This window comes from Pleurodeles waltl, chromosome 3_1 (assembly GCF_031143425.1).
Source record: "Pleurodeles waltl isolate 20211129_DDA chromosome 3_1, aPleWal1.hap1.20221129, whole genome shotgun sequence".
NCBI classification, from domain to species: domain Eukaryota; kingdom Metazoa; phylum Chordata; class Amphibia; order Caudata; family Salamandridae; genus Pleurodeles; species Pleurodeles waltl.
Window position 1 is genome coordinate 894,829,954 of NC_090440.1, and position 27,161 is coordinate 894,857,114.

Here is a 27,161-nt window from a genome sequence, read left to right on the forward strand (position 1 = left end):
GCCCCTGCTCCTCCGCCACATGATGCTAATGCACACATGGACAGCATAACAGAAGAAAAAAGGGGGGGAAAGTAAAAAAAAGGAAACACTGGGTCAATTACTGCACTAACACCACAGTTGGTGTACACAGCACCATCACACACAGGGATCAATCTTAAGCACTATGAATTGCACTGCCAGTGATTTGTCTAGATGCCATGGCAATTTGAGGGCCACACACCGCCAACTGCACCCCTCCTGGGACCCACAAAGCCCTGACTGAAACGGAATGCTAACAAGCTAGTTACCTGCATTTGCCATACACCCATTACTCTAGAGGTGACTCACGCTGCAGTGTCTGGCCTGGCCTTAGGGGCACCAACTAACTCACATCCACCACCTGGATCCCATCCCACCTGTCAAATTTTGTCCTAATGCCCACTGTACTCACCCCCTTTTGGATGCTGTGATGCCCTCAAATGCCAATCCAGCTCTGGGTAGGCCACTGCCAGTATGCAGGCCATCAGGGGGTCAGGTTCTGATGGGCATCCCTTCCTCGTTGGGAGGCCATCCCCAGCTGATGGGCGCTGACCTGCAGAGGTAATACAGACAGGAGGACACCATTACACATAAAATCCAGCCTGTCACCACACATATGCCCCACCAATCCCTTTTCCATCACCATTGGCACACACATTACCCAGCACACACCATGTACACCACCACAAGACATTCCCCCTGATGACACGATGTTTGCACACACATCTCCATGCATCCTTCTCACGTGCATTGTCCCCAAAGTGTACTCAGCTGTTGGTCTGGGGGCCCATACAGCAGTCCATACTGGGGTAGGACCCCATCCACCAAATGCTCCAATTCCTCCGAAGTGAAGGCAGGGGCCCTTTACCCAGTCACACAGACCATGGTAGGTTCAAGATACAGCTCACAGCAGCACACGCAGTGCAGGTGTTCTCCTGTTGAAGGTCAGGAAACAAGTGAGGAATCAGATAGAAAATGGCGGTCACGTCTGCAGCAGTGTACACCGTCACTGCCGGCGCAGAGCCCCATTGGCCACTGTATTATCCAATAAGGAATTGCACGGCAGTGCAAGACTGCCTTCTGCCACAACGCCCATCGTCGGCGGAATTACCTCACTTCCACCTGTCCCTACATACAGGACAGGCGGTCGTCATTTCATGGGGGAGGACAACGGTCATATCGACATTAACTGCGTCACAGCCTAGATTAGCACATAACTCGCCATTCCCACTGTCCCATAACATAAATGCACTATGTACACTGAAGTTGTGCTTCCATTGTTCAAATTGTGACAGACTACTCACTCTTGTGTCCCTTAGACACCTACTGCTGTGGATGAATATGAGGTGGAGACATAACCCCATGTATAGACCCCCTTGAGGTCTTGGCTACACTGGAGGACAGGAACATTATACTCACCTATAGGCTGGACAGGGCCACAATAACTGAGCTGTGTGCCCAATTGGAGCTAGACCTGATGTCTGTTATCCGTCATCCAACTGGGATCCCCCCTCTTGTGCAAGTGCTATCAGTGCTCCATTTCCTGGCAACAGGTTCTTTCCAAGTGACAGTGGGCTTTTCAGAGGAATGTCACAGCCAATGTTCTCAATCGTGCTGGCAAGAGTTTTGTCTGCCCTGGTAAAACACATGTGCAGCTACATTTCTTTCCCCCAGGTTGAAGATTTCGCCACAGTGAAGGCTGGATTTTATGCAATAGGACATATCCCCAATATTATTGGTGCGATTGATGGAACACATATTGCGTTTGCCCCCCCCCACCAGAATGAACAGGTATTCAGGAATCGTACTGAATGTGCAAATGGTGTGCCTTGCGGGCCAGTACATCTCCCACATCAATGCTAAGTATCCGGGGTCGGTGCAAGATGCCTTCGTCCTGAGGAATAGCAGCATCCCAAATGTGATGGCCCAACTACAGAGGCACAGGGTGTGGCTAATAGTTGAGCCTTGGTCCCCACCCACTGTATGTTAGCGTATGCCTTCAGGTGTCATCCCTATTGCATTGTGTGAGGCTAAATGTTATCCCTCAATACTTGCAGGTGACTCTGGCTACCCAAACCTATCGTGGCTGCTGACCCCTGTGTGGAATGCCAGGGCAGGGGCAGAGGAACGTTATAATGAGGCACATGGGCGACCCAGAAGGATCATCAAGAGTACCTTTGGCCTCCTGAAGGCCAGGTTCAGGTGCCTCCATCTGACAGGTGGATCCCTGTGCTACTCACCCGGGAAGGTCTGCCAGATAGTAGTGGCATGCTGCATGTTGCACAACCTGGCCCTCAGACGGCATGTACCCCTTCTGCAGGAGGAAGACACTGGAGATGCCCCTGTGGCAGCAGTAGACTCTGAGGACAGTGAGGATGTGGATGAGGATGAGGACAACAGAACATAAGTTATCCGTCAATACTTCCAAGGACACACAGGTGAGACAGTGTAACTGACCATTCCTATGACTATTGGTGTATTCTGTGTAGCTGTAGCATGGTGGCATAAACTTCCTTTCCATCTCAACTTACTGTTACCTATGGCTTGTCATTTTACAGATGTTGGTGATATAACAATTGTGTACTGATGTGCTGACTACAGACAGCTACAGGTCATTATTTCTATGTTCTCACAGTGTTTAGATCATTTGCACTAGATGTGACTGTTTCCATAAATGCACATTTTCAAAACATAAAATACTAGTAGTCAGGTTGTGTTCAAGGGTGTTTATTGTAGTGCTATGCAATTGAGGGAAAAGTGCAATGGAGTGGGATGATGTTGGAGAAAGGTCCAGGGTATTGTTCTAGTCTGTTTGCAGCACAGGTGCAGTGTCCAAGGGGCCATAGGAAGTGGAGCAAAGGCTTTTCAAAGTGGACAAGGTGACAGTGTGGGACACAAGAGGGACAATCAGGAGAGTCTCATTTCCTGGCGGTGGTCTTGGCAAGTGTCTCTGGCTACTGTCTGGGTTGCAGGTAACGTTTGTGGGGTGGTTCTCCTTCTGCAGGGGGGGTGATGGTGGCCTGTGGGTCCTGTGCAGGGCCTCCTGCCCACTCGCTGCATGACTAACTGGATGACATATTGTTGTCCTGTTCAAAATGTAATTACTACTAGGGGAAGGAGGGATGGCTCCCCTGATTTCAAAGCTTATTGCTAAGTGGGGTTGCTTCAGTGGCTGTCCTACTGTTTATCGGGCTACCACTTGGGTGAAAATTACTATACATAACATGCTGAAATTAGGCAAACTTCATCGATTACTCCTTCCAAGAGCGAAATTGCCCACTTCTCTCCCAGTACTGCTTCGTATTGCACTAGCCTCCTGTAAATGTGCTATCAGCTATACAAATTCACCCCCTAATTATGTCCCTAATATACCTCTGGGGGATTTTCCCACAACACTGGGAACACTCATGGCGAATAGATTACCGCACTAGGAGATTGCAGGGATCACAACAGAGGGAGATCTGTTCAGAGAGGGCACACTAATGACCCACCAGGAATTCACACAGTTCCGATTCTTTGCATGATTCCCTTTTTTTGACACATGCAACATTCTTCGGTATGTTCCACATACTGGACCCCGCTGGGAACAGAGCCTGCTACACATACACTGATACAAACAGCCTATAGCTTGGGTCATGGTCGATACCTGGTTAAATTGATATATCGAGGAGTGCTTACACATATAAATACATCTTTGGAATCCCTGCAGACTAAATTGGAGGCAGGTCTACCTCGAGCCTTGCATGACAAGGAATGGCACTTTATCCTGGAATTCCCCAGCAAGATCTCTTGCAATTGACAATTTGCATTTATACAATCCTCGCTTATACACAGAGCATAACTAACACTGCCGAAACTTCACACAATCTTCTCTGTTGCCTCCCCCACCTCCTCAGATGTCATACAGAAGCTGCAGACCCATTACAAACGTTATGGTCTTGCCCCTCATTAACTTTTAATTGGCTAAATATACCTACCGCACTTTTTGGGCTAACAGTTGCTGCCCACTGGGAGAGAGTCAAACACTTCCTACTAGGCCTATACCTTTGGCCCAAGAGTTTTAAAGTTATATCACTCCTTCTGGCAAAGCGGCAAATAACCAGACACTGGAAGTCCCCAAGAGCGCCCCTCGTCTTGAGCTGGCGAGAGGAGGTCATACGCTGGGGCATAGGTGAGAGCTATGCTTTAGGCAGAGAATAATACCGTAGTCTGTGTATACGACCATGGTCTGGAACGATTTCCTGGAAATCTTTAAATTCCAAGAGCAAAAAAAGTAACAGCCAACGTTTACACCATACAACACCCCTCTTCTTGAGAAACGGCTATCCTGCTTTGTCTGGACCCTAGGTTGGGGATGCAATCGTGTTTACTCCGCCCCATGCCCCTTGGACGACAACGGTATTTAATCATCGTGGACTGTCGTCCTCCCAGGACATAATTACACAACATCGCACTGCTTTCTTTGAACCCTACGCATGAAACATTCCCTCTCAAACATAACACAATTTGTACAGACGAAGATCAGAGATGATAGTTCGGGGTTATGGGTGGGGGACTTAGGAGTTACATTGGAGTTTTTTGTTTTGTTTGTCTTCTATTTGATCAGTCAGACCGTCCGCATAGGAATGCTGTATTGCAGTATGTGTTACATGTTACATGAGACGGAAGAGTGATTAAATAATATACTTACCACCTGATGTTTTGTATACTCGAACCTCACCGAATTGTTATATTTGACGTACAAGTGATTTATAATCCCTAATGAAATGCAAAAAACATGTTATAAAAAATCTGGCATCACTCCACCTCCTGAGATCTCATTGGCTCTCAATACTCTTTCATTACATATAATACCTTATTATAGCGAGGTACGTTGCCCCGGTGCTACTTGATTGGATAGCTGCAATGGCTCATGGATGTTAATTAAATTACAGAGAAAAAAATTGGAAGCACGCCTAAATAATTTCCAATTGTCCTTATGTCCTAAATGTAGTGAGAGTGGGATCCACACTTTTCACATGTGCATACCTAAGAGTGGACATTCACAAACCTTAGGACAGTTGTGCCATGAGCTAGCAGAGCCCAGGAGTCCAGAAGGTTGGCTCAGCTGAATGAATGGATGCCGCAGCTTGGACCGTGTGATGCACAGCTAAAAGTGACTTACATTATGGACCTTTCTCAAGCAGGCAGCTAATGCACAGTTATGATTGCCAGGAATTCAAAGTGCTGACATACCATAGTCCTTCTGTGGCATTCTAGAGCCAGCGCAAATGGCTATTCAATAAGGTCTAGTTTAACTGGTCTGTGTGTGATTGCTCTTCATTTAATCGATATTGGTAGTGTTCCATACATAGTCTAGCTAATTTGTAGGCCGAGGACTAAGAAGAAGTCACTGGAATCTCCAGTGTGGTTAGCTGTGATCTAGGTTTGCTACTTTCCAGTTCCTGAACAATGTGAGATCCTGACCCTATCCCTAGAAACATGTTACTGTTGTTATACTGAAAGCCATAAATGAATTACCCAGAGCCCGTTTCCAGCTGGGCTTTACCTTCTGGGGTGGCATGGGGTGATTTTAAATACATTCACAGTGAAAAACTCCATGTCTTCAGGAGACAAGTCACCAAAGGGGCACAGTGGAGCTCTGATGGCATCTGAAGGAACCAAGAAAGGAAACAGTCAATCAACGGAACAGTAATACTTAGCAACACGTATTGCATGGATCAACATAGCAGTAAACAAAACAGAGCAATGTAGGAACTGAATGATAGTTGTAAATGTGCTTTAAACTCTAACTCCTTTATCCATGACCCAAAGCTATAGAGGTTCCTAATTCGGTCCTGTGCTGTCAATTTGCTACTGCCTGCATTCCATACAGCAGCCATGTTGGTGTGGTTCTGTTACCTCAGGAATTCTCCTGCCATGGTATCCACGTGCCACAAGGACTCTCGATGCCCATTAAATGAAAGCAGAGCCCGGAAACCGAAAACCAGGTTCATGTCTTATTTCTGGTATCCAACAATCCTTGCACTGAACATTGACAAGAAAACATTGGGTATAGGGGAGAATGAGAGTCTGGGAACCTTTCATGGTTTTGACCTGGCGTACTATAATACATGTAAAACACGTGTTAGTGACTGCATTGTCAAAAGCCATAATACATTCTCCCTACATCTGCAGGAACTACGCATACATAGCAAATGCGAGTTTGATAAAAGAACCCACTTGAATGCGATAGTAGTTACCTGGGTATCATTTCAGAAGAAAACATTCACTGCTAAAACTCTTGAAATTGAATATTTTCAGCATTGTTATTTGATAGAGCACTGTCTTAACATGAAGAATCAGGGAACCTTTTTGTAACCGGGGTCTGGTTCAGGCCCCAAAATGAAACCAGAATGTGAGGAAGGCATGCATTATGGACAGAATGAGATGACATCCTCTAAGTTTCGTTTTTATGTATCTAGAGTTTGATAAAAAGGGAGTTTAAGGCATCTTCCATAATCACATAATAGTTTTTGGCCGAAAGCCAAACTGGCTATAAGAATAAAGGGGGTTATTCTAACTTTGGAGGAGTGTTAATCCGTCCCAAAAGTGACGGTAAAGTGACGGATATACCACCAGCCGTATTACGAGTTCCATAGGATATAATGGACTCGTAATACGGCTGGTGGTAAATCCGTCACTTTTCCGTCACTTTTGGGACGGATTAACACCTCCTCCAAAGTTAGAATAACCCCCAAAGTCTCCAAGTTCTGAAATCAGCAACTTAGTTACTAGACCACATCACCTCATTGGATCTTCAGTCAACTCCCACAATAGAAAAAAAGGATGTCACCCCTCCCAGCACCCGGCCCCTAACCCAGGTTTCTTGCCTTGTGTTTGAAATGAATAGATGGGCTACGCTGCAATTCTGAACACAAAGGATTAAGTCAAAGACTACAGATTCATGAGGAGTACATTTGAGATAGGAACTACACGTACATGGGAACGGATATCAAAGTAAGTTGCATTCATACTTCGGAATGAAGAAAGTTCCAGATTGAAGCCCTGGAACCTGAAGGGAAGCATCCTGAAGCACGACTCCCGAACAACGAAGTCATGGAAAACGAAAGCGGAACAATGCTTTCGTTAACCACGACTTCCGTGTTTGGGGCCTTAACCACGCATGTGCTGAACCACACACATGCGTGGTTAAGGCACAGAAGAAGGGAGTCGGCTGAGGAGAATGACGCGATCAAGGAGGAGGTAAGTGGGGGTGGGACTGGGGCTGTTTTAAGGGCAGGGGCATCAGGGTATTTTTTGTTTTAGGGAGTGGGGGTCGGGGTGGTTTATGGGCAGGGGAGGGGATTCAGGCATTTTTAGTTTTATGGGCTGGGGTGGGTGGTCGGGGTATTTTTAGTTTTTGGGGGTGGGGTGGTGGCTTGGGGTGATTAAGGTTTAGGGGAGGTAGTGGGGGGTCTCGGCATTTTTAGTTTTAGGGGCGAGGGGGGGTGGGGTATTTTTAGTTTTTGGGGGTGGGGGTTGGGGTGGTTTAGGTTTAGGGGTGGGGGAAGGGAGGTCGGGGCATTTTTAGTTTTAGGGCCGGGGTGGGGGGTCGGGTATTTTTAGTTTTAGGGGTGGGGTGGGGGGTCCGGGGTATTTTTACTTTTTGGGAGTGGGGCATTGGGGTAGTTTAAGTTTTAGGGGCGGGTGTGGGGGGTCGGGGTATTTTTACTTTTTGGGAGTGGGGGGTTGGGTTAGTTTAGGTTTTAGGAGCATGGGTGGGGGGGTCGTGGTATTTTTAGTTTTGGGGTCAGGGTGGTTTAGGGGAGGGGGGTCGGGTTATTTTTAGTTTTAGGGGCGGTTTAGGTTTAGGGGTGGGAGAAGGGGGGTAGGGGTATGTTTAGTTTTAGGGGTCGGGAGTCAGGTGGTTTAGGTTTAGGGGTGGGGAGGGGGGTCGGGCATTTTTAGTTTTAGGGGCGGTTTAGGTTTTGGGGCGGGGAAGGGGGGTTGAGGTTATTTTTAGTTTTAGGGGTCGGTGGTTTAGGTTTAGGGGCAGGGAGGGGGGTCGGGCATTTTCAGTTTTAGGGGCGGGGTGGGGGGGTCGGGTATTTTTAGTATTTGGGGATGGGGTGGTTTAGGTTTTAGGGGTGGGGTGGGGAGTCGGATATTTTTAGTGTTAGGGCAGGGTGGGGGGTTGAGGTATTTTTAGTTTTAAGGGTGGGAGTCGGTGTGGTTTAGGTTTGGGGGGTCAGGGCTTTCATAGTTTTAGGGGCAGGGGTTGGGGGTTGGGGTGTTTTAGGTTTTAGGGGTGAGGGTTGGGGTGGGGTGAGGGGTTGCAGCAATTTTAGGTGTGAGGGTTGGGGTGGTTTTAGGGGTGGGGTGGGGGGTCACGGTAATTTTTAGGGGTGGGAAAAATCGTTGTTAAGGCATTCGTGGTAAAGGCATTAGTAGTGACAATGCAGTTGTTGTTCCAACCTCGTTGTTCAGGCATCCGTTGCTCCAGCATGCGTTGTTCCGACATGTATGCCTCATAACAAGGCTGCTAGTATTATCATTATATTTAGGGTAATGATTTAATACGCTGTCCTGAAAATTCTGGATATTCAGTCAGAGGTAGGTCGTAAGAGCAGGAATTGGACATGAAGAAGCGACTAATTTCAACTGCTGATAGTTGCAAAGCAAAATATAAAACAATGGCATTTCAAGATACTTTGGACTGTGCACAGGTGTGGCATCGCGATGAATACATGATCTACTTGATTCGCTTTAAAGGAAATGCTAATAAAATAAATATCATACAAGATCCCAGTGGCTGCACTTAATGTGAAAGTCTGCACTAGAAATTAACGTGTTAAAAAGCATAGCAGTTTCTTTGATCCCTTAACCACTGTGCAGCATACGTAGACAAATATTTGGGAAACGTGATACTAAGATCCGGTAAAAAAAACTTTGCACAGCCGTATTGAAGACTCATCTACTTTTAGTAAGTGCTCAGCCAGTAGACTGAGGGGGTGATTCTAACTCCGCCCGCCGAAGTTCCCCCACCAAAATACCGCTCCGCGGTCGAAAGACCGCTGAGGGTATTTTGGGATTTGCCCTGGGCGGGCGGGCGGCCGCCAAAAGGCCGCCCGCCAGCCCAGGGCAAATCAGCCTTCCCACGAGGACGCCGGCTCAGAATTGAGCCGGCGTAGTGGGAAGGTGCGACGGGTGCAGTGGCACCCGTCGCGTATTTCAGTGTCTGCATAGCAGACACTGAAATACTTTGTGGGGCCCTCTTACGGGGGCCCCTGCAGTGCCCATGCCATTGGCATGGGCACTGCAGGGGCCCCCAGGGGCCCCGCGGCACCCCCTACCGCCATCCTGTTCCTGGCGGGAGTCCCACCAGGAACAGGATGGCGGTAGGGGGTGTCAGAATCCCCATGGCGGCGGAGCGCGCTCCACCGCCATGGAGGATTCTGCTGGGCAGCGGGCCGGTTTTCCGAATCTGACCGCGGCCGAACCGCCGCGGTCAGAATGCCCTGCGGGGCACCGCCGGTCTGTCGGCGGTGCTCCCGCCGACCCTGGCCCCGGCGGTCTCTGACCGCCGGGGTCAGAATGACCCCCTGAATGTCTAATCCTACCTCTGACAGCAGTACTAACTTGAAAAACCACAAAAACAGAAAATGTAATTGATTGTTGCACAAGCCTTGTTTGCCTGCTGCATCACCAAAAGCAACCTCTTGGTTTCTTGCCCCAAATGTGTACACATTACAACATTATTTTTCAGATATCATTATTTGCTCTTTGTGTTTGTCACTTTATGTTATGTAGACTTTGTTAACATTACCCACCCATCTAAAAGGCTACTTTATTCCTGCTGAATATGGGATTTTAATGTTCAACACAGAACAGTCCAGATTAAAATAATATTTAAGGCCACAAGCGATGCGAAAAAGATGGAAAACACAAAAACTAAAGCGAATGTAAGGGCAGAAGACACAATTTTTCAGATTTTTAGTTGGACAAATGCCCATAGTTATACTTTTTTGCGCCACTTTTTGACGCAAAACGGCGCAAACTTACAAAATGCAATTGTATTTTGTAAGTTTGCGCCGCTTTTGCGTTAAAAAACTATAAATATGGGCATTGATGTGTTAGCCGCAGAATATGGCGACAGGGGTGAATACCGGGGATACAGTTTTGAGGTGAGGCAATATTGTAATAATTTATGTATACTCGCTACAGATCATGTGATGACATACATCTAGACCAGAAAGTTCGATCAAACAGTACCTTAAGTGGAGAGCACATGCAGAAATCTCAATTCCGAGCAGTACCAACAACCGGGGATAGTCCTGGAGGCGCTGCAAAGACAGTTAAGACTGGAGGAAACACTAACTCTCCTATGCCACACACGAAAACACCACCCAGGTCAAAGAAACGGCCCGAGCGCGGTCGATGGGAAGAGGAACGCTTTGAGTCATCAAGAGTATATTGTTTATTAACAAAACATCACAAAGGTATCTATGGAGGTAAGAGGACTCGGAGTTAGGGTTCCAGAATCTGCCCAGTATCCTGGGACTTGACACACCGCTGGGCATAGGAGTGCCAACATAGCTCATGTAATCAAATCAAATCAAATCAAATCATTAACATTTATAAAGCGCGCTACTCACCCGTGCGGGTCTCAAGGCGCTAGGGGGGAAAGGGGGGGTTATCGCTGCTCGAACAGCCAAGTCTTTAGGAGTCTCCGGAAAGCGGAGTGGTCCTGGGTGGTCCTGAGGCTGGTGGGGAGGGAGTTCCAGGTCTTGGCCGCCAGGAAGGAGAAAGATCTCCCACCCGCCGTGGAGCGGCGGGTGCGAGGGACGGCAGCAAGTGCGAGGCCAGCGGAGCGGAGGGGGCGGGTGGGGACGTAGAAGCTGAGGCGTCTGTTGAGGTATTCCGGTCCCTTGTTGTGGAGGGCTTTGTGTGCGTGGGTGAGAAGACGGAAGGTGATCCTTTTGCTGACTGGGAGTTAAAGTTCTTCTTCTGGTGCAGTCTTGGAGGCTTTACTCAATTTACAGGTTCTTCTTCGTATGTGTATATCATCATACGTTTTAACGTTAATTCTGGTTCACCAGTTAGCAATTTGCTTTTCTCATTAAATGGTATGACCCACATACTGAAATCTTGAAGCTCAGTGATTTTTAAATTCTGCTTTTTTCCAAAATGATATCACGCAAACAAGATAGAAAACGTCGAAAACCAGTAAATTGCTCAGGATGACATAACTGGATATTATGAAAAATTCGTCAAAGAAAACAATACATTTTCGCCTCTGTTAGAGAGTGCTATTGTCCCAAATTTAGATATGCAATGACTGCTCGAAAGATGCGAGTTTGTTCTAACACACGATCTTCACAAGTCTCATCCATTGACAAAAGTGCGTCCATCGTAGGGTCAGCTATTTGACTCAGACATTATATAAACTTGAAACATATGTCCACACTTTCCCAGCAAGCTCTTCCCCCGGGCTTGATTTTTCTGCACTAGAACTTTCGGGCTGACCTATGAAAATTTGCCCCCCCCCCCCTTAAAATAAACATATAACATGGTTTATTCTGCTTTAGTATTACACTTCCATTACCAGATACATTTGTATTAGTTAATTTCATACAATTCTTCAAAAATCAACAGATACAAAAAAACAACGTTTTAAATTTAGCCTGTAAAATATTTGGCAGAGATGATCGTGAGCTGAACTGTGGATTTTACTGTAATATTTCCAGACGAACTTTCGTAACACCAGATAGTAGGACAAGAGCCCAGAGAGACACTTGAGCTCGAAATTCTGGAGATAGAGTCCATGCTCATTGACGATGGGCCAGAAAAATCTACTGCACCTCTTAACATTTAAGCAGAAGGGATATAGATGGATGGCAATGGACACCACAAGGGCCAGCCACTGTACAACCCAACACCGCCTATACGAGGTGGAAGATAAAGCAGGGAGGCTCCTGGCCCGATTAGATAAGAGGAATGTAGCTTACCAATGGGTTCTGGAAATACTGAATGAAAAAAGGGGAGCGGGTGAGCGACAGAGTGTGGCAAACACCTTCGTGACCTGCTACATGACTCTCTACTCCCCGGCTCTCACTGCTCCCGCCGATGAGTGCCATGGGTTACTGTTGGACATACAGCTCCTGAGACTCTTGCAGTTGGATAGGGACCTTCTAGAACATGAGCTCACAGGACCTGAAGTAACATAGGGGCTCCATTCCTTGACCTCAGGCGAGGCAGTGGGTCCCAACGGTCTGCTCATAGAATTCTATAAACTTACTGCTCCCAAGATTGCATCTCATCTCTTGCTCATGTTTAATGAAAGATGTGAGAAGGGCTCCCTACCCAGCAATCAGAGGCTTCCTAGTATAGTGGCTAAACATAAAGAGAGCAAACCACAGGAGAAATGTGCCTTGTATAGGCCCATCTCTGTATTGAATGCAGAGGTAAAAATCTTGGCTGAACTGCTGGCTACCCAACTGATCTGAGTGATCGAGAGTGTGGTCCGCCCGGATCAATCTGGTTTTATACCGGGAAAGAATACCTCCCCCAACCTGCAATGCCTTCATGGTGTCCTGGGGCATGCAGCGAGTATTCGTGAAGATGCCCTCTTACTTTCACTGGGCATGCCAATGGGCTTTGAAACAGTCAAATGGCCGCTGATGTTTGAAGTCCTAGCCAGGCTGGGCTTCAGCCCCCGAATCATTGAATGGGTGACACTCCTGTACACTGCTTCTCAGGTCCAGGTGGCGGTGAACAGGGTCACATCTCCAACTTTCCATCTTCTATGGGGAATAGGCACGGGTGCCTGCTTTCCCCCTTAATGTTAGCTCTTGTCTTAGAACCCCTGGTGGCCTGGATTAGACGTGATCCCTGATTAAAGGACCGAGGTGGATGAAAGATTGGGTGGCAAAATTTCTCTCTACGCCAACCATATCCCACTCTATGTTTCGGACCCTGTTCCTACCCTGAATATACTGCAGGCTAATCCCTCATTTACCTCTTACATGGTCGTGCTCTGTGCTTACCCTGAGGCTGAGCAGCACTAGTTGTGGAGCAGGGCTTCTGATAACTGGGGATCTGGATCACCACTGACCCTAAACATTTCTATACCCACAACCTTTAGTCAAAACTCGGGGGGCTCCGGAGAGATGTCGGTCACTGGAGGGCTTTGCCTCTATCGCTGCTTGGGAAGACAACCCTATTCAAAATGATGGCATTACCCTGATTAATTTATGCACTGCAAAACACGCCATACCTCATCTCGCTCTCCTACTTCCCAGCAATTGATTCTGAGCTCCAAACACTATTCTAGGATCATAGTCCAACATGAATAACCCTCAGAAAGTTGATGAGGAGCTGGTATGACAGTGGTATTGTACTCCCTGACATACAAAAGTGTTACTGGGCAGTACAGCTCGTTGTCATCAACCACGTACCTCACCTGCTGAAGGGGGAAGCCCGCCTTTTGTATGGATAGACTTGTCATTTGACTAAGGAGCTACCGAAGGGCCAAATATGGAGGGTCACACATCACAGCCTTTCTCACTCAGACAGCGGTCACACTTTCACTCTGGCACACAACTATGGGGCCTTGGGTTGAGGGGGGGAGACTCACATAGGCCACTCCCCCCTGGGATGCCACACAATTGGGCCCAGTGGGGACACATCCGGGATTTGACAGATGGAACTTCATTTGCCTCTCCAAGGTGGGCAATCTATGGACACAGGGAGGGGTATCCCTGATCACTGGCCTCCAACGCGAGTACCAATTGACACCCACTGAGGTCTATTGCTACTTACAAATATGCCATTCACTACAAAAAGCACTACCTAAAGTAGAGGAACTCCCTAAATCCTCACCACTTGAGGATAGACTACTAGATGATTGTATGCCCAGTAAAGCGATCTCGCTTACTTATTGTAAACTGATCAATAGCTCTTCTGACAAATTAACTCGCATGAGGGAACAATGAGATAGAGACCTTCAGGGCCTGGAAGATGATGAATGACTTGAAGCCTTGGCATCTCACTAGGATGTGGCTATTTGATACCGATTTATTCTCATATAGTTGAAGCTTTGACACAGAAGATACTATACTTGTACTACCTTGGTTAAAATAGGCAAAACTGCCTCTCTTCTCTGTTGCTAGAACTGTGGTAAGGAGGGAACATTTTTCCACATGATTTGGAGTTGCCCCGTCATCCAGCTTTACTGGGAAGCAGTAGTCGCTTACCTGGATCTGGTGTGTGGTAGCAAAATGGAGGTCACTGCAAAGTGGTGTCTCTTAGATGTTTGGGACATATCTGACCTTACCAGGATGAACATGTTAAGGATGACCCTGGGGTTAGCAATCGCCAAGCATAACATTGTATGAATGTGGAAGGCCAAACTGGTGCCAAAGCTGAAGTACTGGCAGAATGAACTGGACTGGCCCATTCTGCCTGAAAGGTCAGTCTATGAAGGATGGCGCTAACCCTATAAGAGGACCAAAATTTGGGGGAAGGTGAATGAGCGTAGAGGTGGACTTTGCACCCCACACCATGGGTGCCGGCTGTGACGCTTTGCATCTGGAGGGCCCACTGGCGGAAATCGCTCTGTGATTTGATGGGTTTAAGCAGTGCCTTGGGCTGTGACATGGTGCTGTTATGTATGCTGCTTTCTGTCACAGTATATAGTTTACCTGCAAGAAAAAGATTTAAAAAAAAAACAATCAGCAGCAGAAAAAAAAACCAATTGGCGGCATCTATAGGTGCTGCGACTCTGTGGTCATCATCCCGAGACTTATGATGATCACTTAGCCCATTTGGCCCAGTCTTACAAGTGGCATACCGCTGCGCTCAGAAAAATATTTACTTATTTATTTATTTCTATGCTCACAGCCCCCTGGCCACCACAAGGCCACTTGTGTGCACTCCACATCATTTGAAAGCTAGAAACCATACAAAGAAATTCCGTCATTCAGTAGCCAGGATCCCGTCATGCACAAATTATAGGCCACAAAACACAGCTGCCACGTTTTCCAGGTCCATGAGTGGGTAACTGAGCCAGTTAATGTTTTTAGGTCTAGCGTTAGCCAAGCCCATGTACAATATGCCTATTTAAAGGGGCTTTCAGCCAACTCTCTTCATCCACTAATCGGTTGGTGTGTCATTCACATTTTGCATCCACCCTCTACAGTATACAGCATAAGGCAAGAGGTCAGCTCATGTCAGCCACTGAATAGCTTCACTTTAAGTGACTGCCCCTTCACATGGAAAACACAATCTAGTTACCTTCTATACCAATGTTTTTTTATTTTTATTTATTACTTTGATGTCGCCTTTGTGCTTAGAGTGTGATGGGACAACAGGTCAGTAAACAGGCCACATACCATGCTTTATCAGTTCCTGTCTCCTGCCAATGCTGTTGTAAATTCCTTCTACAGAGTCCTTTGTTTACTGTTTGACTACTGGTATTTCACAGCATAACAGATCTCATCCATTTGAAACTGCTCTGTATTAATGTATTGAAAGCTTCGATATTATACAGGTGAATTCATACGTTGGCAATTATTCAGAACACATTTGTTCTAGACTCAAATTCATTAACGGTTTAATAATTAACTTTGCTCAGTAAGAAAAGCAGTCTTTATTGTGTTTAATTTGCAGCACTTGTAACATTTGTATTATTGCCTTCTAGCTTTCTTCTTTCTTTCTTTCCTCCTTCTTTCCTTGTTCCTTTCCTTCTTTTTTCTTTCATTCCCTATTTGCTTCTTTCTTACTTTTCTTTTTCTTTCATTCTTTCATTTCTTCTTCCTTTCTATCTTGCTTTTTCTTTTATTGTTCTTTCCTTTTTCTATCGTTCATTCTTACGTTCCTTTTCCTTACATTCTTTCATTGCTTCTTTCCTTTTTTCTTGCTTTGCTTTTTTCTTTAATTCCCTCTTTCCTTGTTTCTTGGTTTCCTTTTTCTTTTATTCTTTCATTCCTCCTTTCCTTGTGTTGTCCTTTCTTTTTTCTTTCATTCCTTCTTTTTTCTCTTGCCTTCTCCTTTCCTTCTTTTTCCTTTCTTTCTCTCTTGCCTTTTTTGCTTTAATTTCTTCTTTCTTGCATTAATGCCTTCTATCCTTCATTTCTGTTCTCATTCCACTTTTCTCATTTCACTCCTATTTTCTTGCTTTCCCTCACTCTTTCATTCTTTCTTTAATTCCTTATCTTGCCTTTCTTTCTTACCTTCTATCGTTCTTTCTTTCTCTGTATTTATCTTTCTTTCTTTTTTCTTACCTTCTTTCTTTCCTGCCTTAATTTCTTCTTTCCTTTTTCTTGCTTTCACTCCTTCTTTCCTTTTTTCTTGCTATCTGTCTTTCTATTCTTCTTTCTTGCCTTTCTTCTTTCTTTCATATATGAACTCTGATCTGTGACATATAACCTTATTTCTAACATGTGAGTGTATTTCTCTTGTTTGTAAGGTGTGCATAAGGCCTACATCAAATTGTATTTCTCTGCTCGTGTTCACTATGATTGGTAATTATCCACAATAGTGCTTCATGTATACACAATTTATGGGTAGCATTTTTAGAGATAATTTGCCACCTCTCTCCCTACATTGTCACATTTATTAAGCTACAAAGCCCATCAAGTGGGCACACTCTGTGTTGGGAGGTCTCACTCTTTGAAATTCAGAGGTCATTTTGGAACTATAGTATTTAAGAGAGCCAAAACACAACCACTCTATTTGTTATTCAGAGTGTCAGTGTATGTGGTTGATTAGAGTAGTGTTGCTCTCTGTTTCTGGAGGTTGGCTTTGACACCCTCGTTCCTAGGAGCTTATGCGGTTACCTCAACTACGGGCATTCTTCAGAGCCAAGAGTCTGGAGGAACACCCAGGGGAGATGTGGAAAGTGGGAGCTGGGACTTTAAGTAATCCAAATAAAAAACTGCCAAGAGAACCACCTATATGCCACAGTGCCAAGTCTATACAGAGCCAAGTGTCCGGAGAAACATCGGGTGTGGGTAGCAGAATATGTGAAGAATCAAGGTAAGAAGCTACCAAGAGAAGCTTTGAAGGATTGTTGTGCATTTGCTGGTGTGCTATAATGAATAACATTTAGGACAAACAAGTAAAGGAAATGTCTCTGAATGTCGTACAGAATAAGAAAACGTAAGTGGAACAGTGCAAAAGTCCATTACAGGTTGGTAAATGTGTTTTATTTTATTTCATGTTTCAACCAGAACAGTTCATTGGATGAGTATTCCTCATTGTATGCATTATTCAGAATATCAATATGAACTATTCATATAAACAAAATTTGTACGCATGTGATGCCAAGTGATAGTGATTGACTCTTCAATGGATCAAGGCATTACTCACCAACTTCAGATCATGTTCCCTCCTCACAGTTCTGTCCATAATTTCCCTTAATCCCCATTTGCTATTTTGAAAATCAGTTAAATAAAAAAAAAACCCTCCCCATTCCCATTATTTATCCTGTGACCTCATCTTCTGGGATTATGTTACCTTTACCAAATATATATATCTATACAAATTACCTACTGTCAGTTGCCAGTAGGTATTTATAGTTAAGACCTAGTTTCCATAGAAAAAGAGTTTATGACTTGTCTATATCTTTGACACTACTTGACAAACCTTTACAAAATTTTCTTTACAAAAAGTGCCTTCTAGGGTCTTGTTGTGCAGGGGAAGTTCCAGGGTGATCCATTAAGTGGGGGCTGAGAAAAATGGGGGGTTCAAAAAAGTGCAGTTCCCATGTTAATTCCCATAGACTCCTTAGACACTCCTGCAGTCCAAACGGCTGGAAGAAATTAAACCAAAGTTGGCAGAAAGGTAGCGTTTGGTCTGTAGATCACTTGTTTTGTTATTTGGTGTAAATCCATAAATCTGTTCAGTAGATGGTGAGAAATTAAAGGAAATCCAAATTTGTATATTTAGAAGGTGGAATACTTCATGACCCATTGCAAATGTGCATGCGAACACAAGTGCAGTTATAGGTTGGTCGCAACCTGAGTAGAAAGTTGTGGCTGCCATTTTATATAAACGGGGAGGTTCCCAGGTCGGAAAAACAGATCATAAAAAGTGATATAAGGGTTCAAGTTGGATGTAACCTACCCCTCCTGGAACCCGAGCCACTCTTAGACTCAGAGACTTATGCAACAATGCCAGGCAGGTGGAAGAGGCAGTGAGAGTAGTTAGCCTGGGCAGTGGCAGGTTCATGGAAAATGGTTGAAAAAAAGGAGGAAGCAGGCGCATTCACACAGACATCGGATGGCAGGGGGAAAGAGGGTAGGGGCAGCAAGCTAATCACAGAGGCTGAGCAGGAGGGCAATGATGGGGCATAGAATTGGGCAACAGAGGGTAGGAAGAGTGAGGAGGGACATCGAGCTAAATGGAGGGCAGTGACAGCACATCGGACCATGTAGGGCAGGTGGGCGGGGGCTAGTGCATGGGCTCGGACAACATAGGTAGGGAGTAGGTGGATGGGGCAGCAAGCTAATTTTCCAGGGAAGGGCAGTGGCAGAACAATGGCCACACAGAGCTGAAAGGAGGAAGCATGGACTAGCACAATGGATGGCAAGGGGGGGGGCAGGAAGAGTAAGCTTGTGTGGGGGCAGCACTATGCCAGGCCAGGCCCTACATCTAACCCCTCTCCCCACTCAGCATTGCAATGGGCCTCCTACTTGATGTAAAAACCTTAGAAATTCACTAAAAACTGAAGGTTACAGAGTTATTCCAAGTAACTATAATTCGTGCCCTAAGGTACCTATAACTTGCAGCCTCACCATGCATTTTTCTTAAAAGAAATTAAGGGGAGGCATATCTGGCATCTAAAAAAACTGTATAATATTTTTTTCTAGCCACACCGACCACTAGTGGTACCAGCTCAAGCGCAGCAGCAGGAGGAGAGTCAGTTGGAAGGGGAGAAATAGCGGCAGAGAAAGGAAGTGGTAAGTCACATTGCTTGCTTATTGACAATGACTATTATATTCACTAGCTACAAGGGTGTTGTCGTGATTGTGAACCCCCCGCTTTATCAGCTGCAGTGGTGGTTGAGTTATGACCTCTTCTGTCTGCAACTCAGCCAAAGCTCAATAATGTACGCTAAAAATGATGGCTTGATGGAAACAATAAAGAACTAAAGGGTAAAATAAAGGATGGGTCAAATGTGTGAAATGAAAGGATGTGTGGGTTGGAGAAAGGATACGTGGATGAGAACTGGGTAAATGGATGGATCGGTGAAAGGATGAGTGAAAGAAAGGGTGGATACTGATCAGATGGATAATGCATTAGAAATGTTCTTAAAAGACCAGATGAGAGAAACTAAAGCTTAAATCATGGTGGCTATGGGTGACTATAGTAGGAAGCATGCAAGGATGATTGAATAATTGCCTGGATCAAAAACAAGGGAGCTCTTCTGGAGAGGGGCAGTATGCTCACCTACTTCTCTTAGTTTGTTTTATGGTTATCAAAGCTATGGTTCAAAGTGGGGGATATTTGAATTTGTGTTCTATTCCCTTGACTCACTGTATTTGTTCAGTGAGGCAGATATGTATCCCACCCATCATCATATATTATGGCATTTCATCACTTATGACCGAAGAAGCACAGTATGGCTCAATTCATGACTGAAGGGTTGGCTGTGCAATGTGCATCTGCTTCAGTTAATAAGGTATTTACAAAGTTTTTAATGCATTGTAAACCAAACACACAAGAAGTGTTTCCCTTTGCCCACTCAGCCACTCCTTAGTACTTTACTGCTTTATTCTTTCCTAAGTTCTTTCTCCCAGCCTACCAAAAAAATTAAAAAATCCATTCTTAGCATGCGCCACAGTTTTATGGCCATGTGAAGTGTTTCCAAAATGTCATGGTTTTCCATAACAGATTTACTTTATACCTGTTCGAATTTTTTCCTTTAGGCCTTTGTCTATACAGTGACTGAAAAAGCCAGAGCTTAATCACATGATAAATCAATGATCAGCGACACCCCTGTATTTCTACAGCAAAAGCTCAACGTACCCGCCATATCCCCCTGCCTTACTCTGCAGTAGAGTAAGTCAAGCTTCCTTTCCTCAGTGCCCAGCAAATTAATTTGTTGGAAATAATTTGTGGTGGTGGGCAAGATCAGTGAGTAAAGTGGGATTAGTAAGTGCCTGATTTGATTTCAAGTTTGGCAAAAACGCTGTGATGAACAAACTAAATACAATGTATATAGCCAGTTTCTTTCCCTGTACCATCTACTTACGCAGACATGATAATATATCTGCATTCTATACATGACGTGTGTGACATAGTATCTTATTTATTATTCATCTGTCTCTTTGGAGTCAGGGTAGAAACTAAGTGAAAGGCATTTGGAGAAGAGCAAGGCCATTGGAATTAAAGATAGTTGTCAACTATAACTTCCCCAGCTGCAGACAGTAGCAAGACAGTGACACAAAGGAAGCTGAGGAGTGTCCTGCATATCCTGATGACTCTCCTCAGCTAGAGTGGGGTGGGAGGAGCTGACACTTACACCAGAAAGGCTGTGCCTGTCCTCATACAATGCAGACTCTAACCCCAACGACTGTGTCTGGGACAGGCCTGGGAAAGGGAGGATCTTGTGAACAACAGAGACTTTCCTTTGAAGTTTGCCTACTTCAAAGGCAGAAATGAGTACAAGTAGTGGACCCAAACCCCCAGACTTTTAGATTACTTCTGGATCAAGAGGAACCTCTGCCAAGGAGAAGAGCTTGATGCTTCAGGAGGACCTGCCACTCTGCCTGTTGCTTTGCTGTGCTGGTCTGTTGCTGCTGCTTCTGCCTAAAGAGGGAAAGAACTGGACTTTGCTTTCTGAAAACCTGCTTATAAAGTTTCTCCAAGGGCTTGGAATGAGCTTTCCCCTGTTCTGAAGTCTCAGGGGCACCAAAGACTTCATCTGCCAGCATCTGGGCTCTCTTGCTAAGAACCCTACTCTGCCAAGTGATGCCACATCCAGTCCCTGGGCCCTTGAAAGGAGAAGCTGGTGAACCCAAGGTAAAAATCCATGCACTCGAGATGCAGGAAAATTGACACAGCACCTGCACCACAGCTGAAAAATCATGGCATCACTGGTAAAATCGACACATCACCAGCTCAGCATGGATTCATTGCTGCCGTGCCTCTGCTCCAGAATTTCCACGCATCGTACCTGGGCATCAAAATCTGCAACATCACCTCACTGACCCGAGGCTCCTTGTCCGGAAATCAACCCATCTCTTCCCTGCGAGGAAAGAATCAACGCATCGCTTGCCCAGCGGAGAAAGAATCAATGCACGGCCTCACTTGCGAGTAAGAAATAGGCGCATTGCTTGTTCTTCTGCTGCATACTCATCCGTGCGGCTTTATTTTTGACTCATATCAGGTGCTTTGTGCTGAAACAACGCATCCATTGATTTCTATGAATTAGGACTCTTTTTACTTTAAGAATTAATATCTTTGCATGTGTATGTTTGATGTTTGTCATTTTTGTCTTATGTGATTTAGATAAATATTGGTTATTTTGTAAACTGGTGTGGAGTCCTTTTGTGATGTGTACACTGTGTTACTGTGTGTGTTATTACAAATACTTTATACATTGCCTCTGTGCCAAGCTACCAAGGGGGTGAGCAAGGGTTATCCTAGGTGTGCATCTCCATTACCCTACTTGGAGAGAGTGTCACCTGTCTGACAACTAGAGACCCCATTTCTAATAGAAACAATGACAGGATTAGTATGACACAGTTCCGAAAAATGTATTGCAAATAGTCCTTTTGCCCCAGAGAGGCCCAAGGTAGATAGCTCTAAATGTTATGTCTTCTAAGTTTGAAAAATACAAATTATGTAGGATTGAGGTTTACCCACCCAGTCCTATAAATTATGATTGATAAAAGTAAAATTATAGTGTATTGCCAAAGTGGGCGGTGCATCTCCATTCTTCTTGGAATGTCCGTTACTCTTGGGTGCCTGGTTGAACATGTCCGGTAGGTAAGCTGGAGGGTTTAGCTTTCCCCAGGTTTTGTTTGTAAAGGAGAGGACTGGTAGAAGGCCTGCATATTGAAAAAACACTAACTGTATAATAGAGTGAAGGAGAAGGACAGAAGGAAGCAAGGTAAGTTTCAAGAGGAGTCAAGAATATACCAAGAAGACTCAGAGGCAGAGCAAGAACATGAAGAAGAGTTTCACATTTGAGACAGCAATGCCGCAAACACACACTCAGCAGCATTTCCCAAATCAATGCACCCCTCGGCAGTTCACAGAGCTGAGTGAGAACTAAGCATCAGATTCTTAACCATCATCATTGTTTCTCTTTGAAGTCAATATCTTTCTCCTTCTAGCTGTTGATGTAGTCCCGCCCTCAGTCCTTCCATCCTCCTCTTCCTTCTCTTGATTCTGAGTAACTCCATCCCAGTCCCAAACCGAGTGAGGTAGACATGTGCAGTGTACCACTGTTGAAGAACAAATGGAGAAACGGAGTTGGAGTATTTTGCATAGATTTAAGTTTGGTAACTAAAGTGACTGGTCTGGTCTCTGAGGAACCAGAAAAAAGGAGTGGACCCTACAGGTAAATTCTGCTATGTTTGAAAAGCCAATCACTTTCAGGAACAAAACGATCACCTGTCAGCCCCCAAACATTGCAAATCATCGCAATCAAGTTTACTAATTTGTTGAAGTCCCTCCCTCTCTGTCAGCCACCACATACATCATCAGTCATCAGTTACAATCACGAAATACATCACCACTCATTGGTGAAATAGTTAGTAGTTACCTCTTCTAATCCAAGAATGGTGGTTGGTACAAAATATTATCGCCTCTTTGATGGTAGCAACACATTGGAATTTGGCATTGGCACTGGCAGTCTTTTGATCAGTGATCTTCTGGGGCAGCCCAGCTAGATGATGTAAGAAAATGTAAAAATTAAAAAAGGCAGGCAATGGCATTTGAGGACTTCTTCACTGCACACAGGTCCAACTCCAATAATCCAGCCATATATTTGATTATTATAAATGGTCGGGTAGCATAAATCCAACATGAACAATATTCCACTAGCTAGTTATTTTTTTTGGAATGAAAGAAAGAACAAAAACAAGAAAGAAAGAAAAAGAGAGAGAAAGGAAGAAAGGAAGAAAGAAAGAAAGAAAGAAAGAAAGAAAGAAAGAAAGAAAGAAAGAAAGAAAGAAAGAAAGAAAGAAAGAAAGAAAGAAAGAAAGAAAGAAAGAAAAATACAACAAGAAATAAATAAAAAGTACTATTGTTACACTGGCATACTCAGTCTAGGAAGTAGAGTTCATGCTCAAACTCAGATGGTTCACCAAGAAGTTGGTCAGCAAACACACTTGATTCTGACCAATCATCCTCTTCTCCTCCTGTGCTGTTTCGGGAACAGTGTAACCAAGTGGTAGAAAATGCTGGTTAATTTTGATCATGTTTAATCTCTCCACGTCTTAAGGTGAGAGACTGGTCCTTCTCGCTGTAACATACGTTCAGCAGACCCGCTGGCTGCAGGACAAGCCAGATACTTCATTGCCACCTACAGAGCTCTGGCCATGGTGCATCTTCCTAATACATCAATGGGTTTTGATCCACATACACCTCTTTTGAGCCATTCAGATACTACTGGAACATCCTCTGGAGTGTCATTGGTGTTGCCACTTTCCCAACCTCTTTGGCCTTCCTCTCTACACTAGGCTAAAGACCTGCCCTTGAAACCAAGCCAATCCAGAGGTTGGGTCCGATTCTTCTGACATTGTTGTTGCCATAGCTCTTGTTGCTGGTGTTGGCTGCCTTGAGACTGCCCTCTCTGGAAATTGAAGGCTTCACCTCAGAACTGCAGAGTGAGACTCTAAGTTCCAGCCATTCTTCTTTCAGTTCACCAGCAGGCTCAGCAATCCACCTCTTGTATTTTGAAGCATCTCCTTCAAGGAATGAAAGTGGGAAGAATGTTTTTGTAGCATGGATCAAGTAGGGTGGCACAGATGTACTCTTTGGATTTGATAATGTCACTATGCAGCCTTGCATTGCAAGTTAGGTGATAGCTTAGGCTCTCATCCAAGGCATGCATGGCTGAGTTATTGTCCACACCTCTGAGTTCAGACCTTTCAAACACCTTCTTTAGCTGCTCCTGTAGCAGATGCAACAATGGGATACCTTGGCCCTATGTACTGTCCTCCTTGCTAACTTCCCGCGTGAAAAACTCAAAAGTGATCAGCATCTGTGTCAGGCATTTGACTGGGCACCATTTGTTGTATTCATGGTCATAGCTTTTCTAATTGCAGCCCCCTTCCTAGAACGACATAGTTATTGATCCATCTGTACTGCTCAAAAAGATGTTGCAACATATAATAGGTTGAGTTCCAACATGTAGGCACTTCCGGTAACAGGGCTTTAAATGATACTCTGTTACCAAGCTGAATAATCCAGAGGTGTTCCAGGACTTCAAAAGAACAGCTGAAATGAGGGCAGATTTGTCTGCAGGTGGTCAGTATGTTGCTATTACTTCTTTTTTGAGAAAGTCGTGCACAACCAGGTTTATTCAGTGCACCAAACACAGGACCCTGAAATAGCCACCATTTGCCATAACTATGTTACTACCATTGTCCGAGGCAACAAGCCCAATTTGGACACCTCTGGGTCGCAGCCATTAAGACACCTTGCTATTAAAGTTGTCCAAGATATTTGCAGCTGTATATGATTTTTCCATGGCAAACATGGCTACTATTGCAGCTGAATGCACTTAAAAACGTCTTCAGGGCCAAGGCCTGTAGACAGCTTTTTCTTTACCCCCACAAAAAAGATCCATTGCGCAGTGACGCACAAGTAATCAGTAGAATGACTACTTGTCCACATGTCTGTCCTCAGGTTGATAAATGTGAACAACACTTTGCCGCATTGACAGACAAGGTCTTGGGTTTAGGTATGGTGGTGTTATTGATGCAGACGTTCTACTCCCAGGTTCCTCACCGAAGGCCGGTGTGGCAAGAACATGCCTCCCAAAAAAGGTTGTGGTCAACACTAGGCATGGTCAAAGTTCATGTAGCCACGATACGCGGAACTACAAGAAGTTATTAAAAAACTCTGTCACGCTACTTGAAGTTCGGCTAATGGGTGGATCTTCTTGACTCGCCCATTCTCATGACGTTTAACATCACTGGCAATGCGAAGTACGTCCTTGCATTGGAATTTTCGCGTGAACGCCACTGCACGGTTCGCATGGAAAAGTCCATCTTCTTTTTGCTTTGTTATGGTGCAGGGGCCTAGTTTTATCTCTTTTCGATCTGTCCCATCCCACAATTTTTAAAACTTATTTCCCCTACATTTTGTTTATTATATTACCTTTTCTCTTTGTGTTTTTATATTTTAACTTTTTTCCTAATTGTTTTGTGTTTTTATGCAACTATTTTACTTTTTACATTTTTTGCTTTCCTTTTTTTTTCTTCCTTCCTTTCTTTGTTTCATTTTTTATCTCTTCCACCCCAAGCCATCAGCGCCATGTCAAAGCAGGGGAGCAGCAGCGCCAGGCCCCCAACCACCACCGGCAGCCGCCTTCTTTGTTGGCGATGCCACTGTGAAGGGGTGAAGCCCCACACCATTTTGTCAGAGGTGGAGGTGGCTGCATTGGTGTTTTGTGTTCAGCGCCACCTGCCCTCCGCCCTGGCAGCAGGCGGCAGGCCCTGGCCTGGGTACAGCCTCCGGGAGCAATGGCAACACTGGGAGAAGGTCCAGTGCAGCAAAAAACAGCTAACTTACTGGTGGGCCAATATCCTGGACCGTGAAATGGACCTGCTGGCGTTACTAGGCATAGAGGTTGCGGGCTCGGTGAGTAATAATTAATTATTAGTTATGTTCTATGGTAATAGTTTGAAGTTTCTTCCCAAATAGCAAGCATGCTGTCACACTCAGGTAAGTTAACTTTATGTTACAAATATAATATTATGTGATTGTCTTGTCATCTAGACAGGTGCTCAGCGTGACCTAATTGTACTTGTTTTTGGTGCTTGCTTGGGTTGATTAAGAAGTAATTCAGGGACTCCTCCTATGCCCTGTCCGGTCTAAGATAGTGAAAGTTATATTCGCATTAGCAAGTTAGCATGTTCTCTCACTCCTCTGTGCCTTTATTTTTTTGTAGCTCGTCCGGTGCCAACTTCCAAGCAATTTCCAGCGATGTGTAGTAGTTTTGCACGGATGCATCCATCTATGCATTGAGAGATATAGAATGAGAAGAGAACTGTAGAAATCATTCATTGCAATTTATTAGTAATTCAAATATGTAGTTTAGGAAATTTGGAATAGGGTTAGGAAATTGGGAATAGGATGGTCTATGATACCAGTATTATTATATAGGCACTCTAAACCTCTGATGTTACTGCATTTGTCTTTTCCTTTAAAAAACATAGTATTCTTGGAGAGATTATTTAATAACAGTACCACTAATCTTTTCTAATTTGTTTCTTACATCATTCAGCATGCAGAGGCAAGAAGAGGGCTGGTGAGGTGGATGAGGGAGCTGAAGGTGCCCCCTCCACAAGTGGCGGGGCAGATGACTCCGCTGGCCCCTGTAAGTCCTCCTGTTGTTGTTAACATTAATATTTATTACCCTAACTTTTACTGCTTCACAGTTAGAAATACGTTTTACATTTTTACTGTGCCTGTCTCCTAATTTATTTCCAACTCCACTTCAATGTATTTGTTTAGTAAATGTGTCTTATTCCTGCATGATCCTATTTACTTATTTTCTATATTTCAAGTTTCTTTACTTCAAACTGTCTGGCTATACTAGTCTGTCTGCAGCTTCCTTTATTCTGCTTTGTCAGTGAGCTTTCCCGCTCCCCTTATATATTTTGTGGACTGGTGGCCAGGCTCAGAAAACCCATGTCCTCAAGGTTGCATGACCATGTAAGGTGTTCTACGCATGCTTTGTGAGAAGGTCTTCTTTATTTTGCTCCAGCTCAATCATTAAAAAAGGGAAAAAGTTGTTTTTCAACATGGTCATGTAATTGTTTGTACCCTCCAATGTTGAGTATGTATTATTATAGTATACTAGCAGTTCATAACTGTGCACCATGGTTGGAAGTAGGAGGAGTGTGGCCCCATTGCATTAGCCAACCAAGACCGTATGTCCTTCATTAACCAATTCTTGCACCCTTTAATTTCTC